The sequence below is a fragment of the Elephas maximus genome, chromosome 8, assembly GCF_024166365.1.
Source record: "Elephas maximus indicus isolate mEleMax1 chromosome 8, mEleMax1 primary haplotype, whole genome shotgun sequence".
NCBI classification, from domain to species: domain Eukaryota; kingdom Metazoa; phylum Chordata; class Mammalia; order Proboscidea; family Elephantidae; genus Elephas; species Elephas maximus.
Genome location: NC_064826.1, coordinates 111,447,667 through 111,455,727, shown reverse-complemented (window position 1 = coordinate 111,455,727; position 8,061 = coordinate 111,447,667).

Below are 8,061 nucleotides of genomic sequence, written 5' to 3'. Positions count from 1 at the left end.
AAGGCATCAATTCTTCTTTGGTCTTGCTTATCCATTGTCCAGCTTTTGCATGCCTACAAGGCAGTTGAAAACACTGTGGCTTGGGTCAGGCACACCTTAGTCTTCAAGGTGACATCTTTGCTTTTTAACACTTTAAAGAGTTCTCTTACAGCAGATTTGCCCATTGCAATGCATTGTTTGATTTTTTGACTGCTGTTTCTATGGATGTTGATTGTGGATCCAAGTAAAATGAAGTTATTGACACCTAAAGGTGTTAAGTGGTTAAGTACTACCACTGCTGACCAAAAGGTTGGCAGTTTGAATCCGCCAGGCTCTCCTTGGAAACTGTAAGGGGCAGTTTTACTCTGTCCTATAGGGTCGCTATAAGTCGGAATCTACTTGACGGCAATGGGTTTTTATGTGTGTGTGTTGTTTTATCGTTGTTGTTTCATTTTAACTTGAGAAACAATGTGGGGAGTAGATAACATAAGCGGAAATAATATATTTTATTTCTTTAATTTCTTTTTACCCAATTTTTAGTTAGTAAGATTTGTTTCAAGCCTGTTTACATCATATGGCATTTTTTGTTTGTTTCATCATTTGGAAAGACATTATTTCTTCCTTTCGACCCACCGTAGCTAGCTAGAGATGTTTAAATTATGTAAAATAATAGGCCTAAGTAAATGTTGAATTTATTGTGACATATGTATTTGGTATTTTAGTTTACCTTACCTTACTAGACTTCTTAAATTACTTCTTAGATTAGTCATATATCTGCATTTTAAATTTTAAAATGTTGGGGTATAGTTGCAAGCAAATACTTACCTAATCTTTGGATATAATCTCATTGTGATAATTACTAAAATATTAAAAGTGGGCATGTTACATCTGAACTCTATATAAAAATAAAAAATCTCTATTTCTAACTCCTCCGCCTTAAGCACATGGCTTAGATTGAGGTTTACTTTTGATGGCTGTGAAGTTTTTGCTGCAGAATCAAGGAAATAATATGAGAGAAATTCAAAGCAAGTGTCAGGTTCTCTACCCAAGATTCTTTTGTAAACCCTCTCCTGATTCTCACCATTTTTTTTTTGTCCTTGCCAGACTATATTCTAGCACCCTTCAATCCTGCATACCTAATATCGGTAAACAGGTACATGTACAACTTTATTTGTGTTTTTCTTTATCAATTAGCTAACATTTGAGTGCCCTCAAACTGTATCAGATCCTTTACAGAGAACCATCTATTTAAAACCCTCCCTAGAATAGGAAAGCCAATGGTACTTGTCAACTGAAGTCATCACTCTTGTTACTTCTTTGGTTTCTAACTTTTGTTTTTGAGTCTTTAGTGTTCAAGCTCTACCTTGCTCTGTGTAAGGTCATAAAGATGTTCTGTTGCTTATTTTACCTTCTCTAAGACCTTAATCAGCATGTCCCTTGGCCGTGACAAGGGCTTAGCTGACACCTCCACACTTGCATGCTCTAATAATCAGTGGATTTCCAGCCTAGAGGTGACGGATTGGTCTCAATCAATGATAAATACCCTCTTTTAGATTGTTGTCATTTTGTGTACTCAAACTCCTTGTAAGCACTGGCAGGTCAGCCTGTTTTATTGATATTCTCTTCCAAATTTTAAAATAAAGTCACTTCTCTCCTTTTAATGCACATCACTCAGGCTCTTCAAGGGTTTAAACTCTACAGCCTCATTTGTTGTGGCAGATATACAGGAGAAGGGCTTTTAGTTCATCGTTGTCAAGTGCTCGGTAATTTGACTGAGGAGACTTTGAATATCTTGAGCAACAGAGTGGCTTAGTTGCATGTGTCTTCTCTAAGTTATGGTAATTCTCTCATTGCAAGTTTTGAAAGTCTGTCAGTGAAGCTTTCTCATCAGTCTCTTCATCTCCACTTGGAGGAGAATCTGATTGAATTGATTTTAGAGAAGAGAAGCATCCTTGAATTTTCTAATGTTTCTATTTTGTGCCCTTGGCTGTTACCGATTTGCTTGTTTGACACTGTATTTCTGGCCACTTGACTGATGTCTAATGGGTTCGTACCCTCACATCCTGTTCCCCTTCCCTGCAGATCTCAAAACCGAAGCTCTGGATTTAGGTGTTTGATGTGATGGATGTCATTTTCTTCAGGAGTTTAATTCCTACAATAAAGATTTGCTATAGTAGATTTTTATGTTCTAGTTTATAAATTGAATGTATGGGAAAGATGGGGAACCAAACTAAATATTGGTCACAGTTGGAGGGGTGCCTCGATACCAATTAGTCTGAACTCAATACTAAGTTTGACACTTCTGGACATTCCCTGTGTGATGCCCCCCAAAATTCCACTCACCTCTGAGTTAAAATAGTGATTTCTTTATCATGATCTCTATATTATATATGATACAAATGAAATTTTTATATAAATACTTTGGTTTATTTTTAAAATACAGTTTACATGCTTTTCTCAGTTATTTTCTTATTGAAAAATTACAAGTAGAATTTGGTTCTTTTTATGGAGTAGAAAAACAGCTTTTATAAAAGTGACATTTCTTGCCTGAATAAAAAAATGTTATAAACTCACTGAAGTAAATTTTAATAACACAGAAATGTAAAAATAAGAAGAAAAAACTTCTGCAATTCTATGATTAAAAGGAGAAGAAAAACTAACGTTATAATTTTATAGTATAAATGTGTATATATTTATGCATTTTATAAAATTAGAATCATACTGTTTTGCAATGTGTTCTATACTTGCCTCAGTATAAAGCATGATTTTCCCCCAGGCATGCCATCTCTCCACTACATAATTTTTGATGGTAGAGTACTATTATATGGAGCTGCTTTTAAGGAACACAGTTATCATAACAGTATCATAATTCATATGATACTATTTCTGTCATTGTTTTTAATGATTTTAAAATTTTATTTTGCTTTTTTACTTTTTCTTATCTGCTATGTATCCTCATTTTACTTACTTTGTTTTTTCCTTGAAATTAAGAAGGAATACATCCTTAAATTGTATTATGGACTAGCTTAAGCATATTCTTCAAAAACACCTTACTACGGTAAGCTAATAGGCACAAAGAGATGTGATTTTATAATTTAAAATTGAGTGTTAAAAAATGGACTACATCTATAACCCACCTACCTCATGGATCTACTTCCAAAAGGTTGTTTATATAAGCTGAGGTGGTCTTATTTATTAAATGTCAAATCGTGTATCTTTTCTTTCAAGAATCACTTTTTGATTTTTCTTCTGTTTGGAGGCATGCTCATCAATTATTTTGGTATTATCCATTTACCTTGTTGCAATGGTCACTGTTAAAGTCATTTTGTATTGCAGTGACACCAATCTAGAGTTTTTTGGTTTTTGTTTGATTAATTGATTCAATTTTTTGTAAGCTATAGTATCCTTAGGAATATTTTAATGAAGGTGTATTGTTGTCTTATTTATCAGACCATTGGACATTGGAGTATATTTTATTGCCTCGTGCATAAACTATAATTTGTTGGTTCCCCTCAAATTCTTATATATTGCTCCATAGCCTTCTCGCATGTCATGTTTTTAATTATAATGATGATGAAGCAATAATAATAACGTGAAATGTGGGAAACACTAATAATTTTCCCACCAAATAGCTATTACTCGTTTGCCCCCTCCACTCCAATTTCTCTTTCTAGCTCATAGGACCTACCTCTCAATATTATTAATCATTATGTCTGAGAGTCAACTTCCCTGAGCAATGTAGTCATCATTATTTCACCAGAACCTGCCACTTGCCTACTGAATTCCATCCTCTCTCAGTTAGTCAAGGATGTCACTCGGCAATTCTGCTCCCTCCTTTCGGTGTCAGACTCTTCTCTATAAAAAACAAAAACAAACCCGTTCTCATAGAATCGATTCTGACTCATAGCAACCCTATAGAACAGACTAGAACTGCCTCATTGAGTTTCTGAGGAGAGGCTGGTGGATTTGAAGTGCTGACCTTTTGGTTAGCAGCCGAGCTCTTAACCACTATACCACCAGGGCCTGTTGTTGCTGTTGGTAGGTGCCGTCGCGTCAGTTCTGATTCACAGTGACCCTGTGCACAGCAGAATGATACCCTGCCCGGTCCTGCGCCATCCTTGCAATCATTGTTATGCTTGAGCCCATTGTTGCAGCAACTGTGTCAATCCACCTTGTTGAGGGTCTTCCTCTTTTCAGCTGACCCGGTACTCTGCCAAGCATGATGTCCTTCTCCAGGGACTGATCCCTCCTGACAACATGTCCAAAGTATGGAAGATGCAGCCTCGCCATCCTTGCTTCTAAGGAGCATTCTGGTTGTACTTCTTCCAAGTACAACATATTTGTTTGTTCTTTTGGTAGTCCGTGGTATATTCAGTATTCTTCGCCAAGACCACAATTCAAAGGCATCAATTCTTCTCGGTCTTCCTTATTCATTGTCCAGCTTTCACATGCATATGTCGTGATTGAAAAGGCCATGGCTTAGGTCAGGTGCACCTTAGTTTTCAAGGTGACATCTTTGCTTTTCAACACTTTGAAGAGGCCCTTTGCAGCAGAGTTGCCCAATGCAATGTGTCCTTTGATTTCTTGACTGCTGCTTCCATTGGTGTTGATTGTGGATCCAAGTAAAATGAAATCCTTTACAACTTCAATCTTTTCTCTGTTTATTATGACGTTGCTCATTGGTCCAGTTGTGAGGATTTTTGTTTTCTTTATGTGGAGGTGTAACCCATACTGAAGGCTGTGGTCTTTGATCTTCATTAGTAAGTGCTTCAAGTCCTCTTCACTTTCAGCAAGCAAGGTTGTGTCATCTGCATAACGCAGGTTGCCAATGAGTCTCCCTTCAGTCCTGATGCCCTGTTCTTCTTCATATAGTCCAGCTTCTCATATTATTTGCTCAGCATACAGATTGAATAGGTATGGTGAAAGGATACAACCCTGATGCATACCTTTCCTGACTTTAAACCAATCAGTATCCCATTGTTCTGTCTGAACAATTGCCTCTTGATCTATGTATGGGTTCCTCATGAGCACAATTAAGTGCCCTGGAATTCCCATTCTTCGCAATGTTATCCGTAATTTGTTATGATCCACACAGTCAAATAACTTTGCATAGTCAATAAAACAAAGGTAAACATCCTTCTGGTATTCCCTGCTTTCAGCCAGGATCCATCTGACATCAGCAATGATATCCCTGGTTCCACATCCTCTTCTGAATCTGGCCTGAATTCCTGGCAGTTCCCTGTCGATATACTGTTGCAGCTGCTTTTGAATTATCTTCAAAAAAATTTTGCTTCATGTGATACTAATGATATTGTTGTATAATTTCCGCATTTGGTTGGATCACCTTTCTTGGGACTAGGCATAAATATGGATCTCTTCCAGTCAGTTGGCCAGGAAGCTGTCTTCCATATTTCTTGGCATAAACGAATGAGCACTTCCAGCCCTGCATCCATTTGTTGAAACATCTCAACTAATATTCCGTCAATTCCTGGAGCCTTGTTTTTTGCCAATGCCCTCAGTGCAGCTTGAAGTTCTTCCTTCAGTACCATCAGTTCCTGATCATATCCTACCTCTTGAAGTGATTGAACATCGACTAATTCTTTTTTGGTATAATGAATTTGTGTATTCCGTCCATCTTGTTTTGATGCTTCCTGCATCGTTTAAGATTTTCCCTATAGAATTCTTCACTATTGCGACTCAAGGCTGGTATTTTTTCTTCCGTTCTTTCAGCTTGAGAAGCGCCGAGGGTGTTCTTCCCTTGTGCTTTTCTATCTCCAGGTCTTTGCACATGTCATTATAATATTTTACTTTGTCTTCTGGAGCCACCCTTTGAATTCTTTGTTTCAGCTCTTTTACTTCATCATTTCTTCCTTGTGCTTTAGCTGCTTGATGTTTGAGAGCAAGTTTCAGAGTCTCCTCTGACATCCATTTTGGTCTTTTCTTTCTTTCCTGCCTTTTCAATGACCTCTTGCTTTCTTCAGGTATGATATCCTTGATGTCATTCCAGAACTTCTCTATTCTTCAGTTATTAGTGTTCAAGGCATCAAATCTATTCTTGAGTTGGTCCCTAAATTCAAGTGGGATATACTCAAGTTCGTATTTTGGCTCTCGTGGACTTTCTTCAGTTTCATCTTGAACTTGCATAGGAGCAATTGATGGTCTATTCCACAATTGGCCCCTGGCCTTCTTCTGACTGATGGTATTGAGCTTTTCCATTGTATCTTTCCAAAGATGTAGTCAGTTTGATTCCTGTGTATTCCATCTGGTGAGGTCCATGTGTGTAGTCTCCATTTATGTTGGTTAAAAAAGGTATTTGCAGTGAAGAAGCCGTTGGTCTTGCAAAATTCTATCATTTGATTTCCAGCATTGTTTCTATCACCAAGACCATATTTTCCAACTTTCACATTCCAAACACCAGTAATTATCAATGCATCTTGATTGCATGTTCGATCAATTTCAAACTGCTGAAGCTGATAAAAATCATCAATTTCTTCATCTTTGGCCTTAGTGGTTGGTGTGTAAATTTGAATAACAGTCATATTAACTGGTCTTTCTTGTGAGCGCGTGGATATTGTCCTATCACTGACAGTGTTGTACTTCAGGATAGATCTTGAAATGTTCTTTTTGACAATGAATGCAACACCATTCCTTTTTAAGCTGTCATTCATAGCATAGTGAACTATATGATTGTCACGTTCAAAATGGCCAATACCAGTCCGTTTCAGCTCACTAATGCCTAGGATATCCATTTCATTTTTGACACTTTCCAATTTTCCTAGATTCATACTTCGTACATTCCAGGTTCTGATTATTAATAGATGTTTGCACCTGTTTCTTCTCACTTTTAGTCATGCCACATCTGCAAATGAAGGTCCTGAAAGCTTTACTCCATCTACAACATTAAGGTCAACTCTACTTTGAGAAGGCAGCTCTTCCCCAATCACCTTTTGAGTGCCTTCCAACCTGGAGGGCTCATCTTCCAGCACTGTATCAGACAATGTTCCGCTGCTATTCATAAGGTTTTCCCTAGCTAATGCTTTGCAGAAGTAGACTACTGGATCCTTCTTCCTAGTCTGTCTTAGTCTGGAATTTCAGCTGAAACTCTTCCTCCATGCGTGGCCTCACCGGTATCAGAATACTGGTGGCACAGCTTCCAGCATCACAACAACACGCAAGCCCCCACAGTACGATAAACTGACAGATGTGGGGGAACCAGGGCCTAATGACCCTTAACTCTTAATTCTTATATCTTAACTCCCTGCTTTCTAACTCTTGTCTCTGCTCTCTTTTATTGCCAACTCTTCAAAAGACTTGTTTAGGCTCATTATCTCTGAATTCTCTTCTCTGTCTCCCAAACTTACTGCAATATGTCATTCACCCCCAGGAACCCTGGTGATGCAGTGGTTAAACACTCAGCTCCTAACCGAAAGATTGGCAGTTCAAATCCACCAGCTGCTCCATGGGAGAAAGATGTGGCAGTCTGCTTCCATAAAATATTTACAGCCTTAGAAACCCTATGGGGCAGTTCTACTCTGTCCTATAGGGTAGCTATGAGTAGGAAACATCTTAACAGCAATGGATAATGCCAAAGTTATCAAAAATCTCCATGTTGTTAATCCTAATGGTCATGTCTAAATCCTCTTTTCACTAGACTCAAAATCATAATCTTACATTGTTATCCTGCCCCAAAATGTTACATCTCCACTCTACTGATTTCCCCTATCTAACTGGTCTCTCCTTTTCCATATATATTGTCTGTACATTTTGTTAGATCCTTATCTCTCTGACCTCTAAACATTGGAATATCTCAGCACTCCATCCATGGTCCTCTTGGGTACCTAGCCTTTATATTACTCTAGAGGTTCCCTGGGTAGCACAGTTAAGTGCTGGACTACTAACTGAAAGGTTGGTGATTTGAACTTACCCAGAGGCACCTCGGAAGGCAGGCCTGGTGATCTACTTCTAAACGGTCACAGCCTTGAAAACTCTATGGAGCTAAGTTCTATTCTGCAACACATGGTGTTGCCATGAGTTGGAATCAACTCAACAGGAACAAACAAGGGTAACAACAACTGCAGCAAC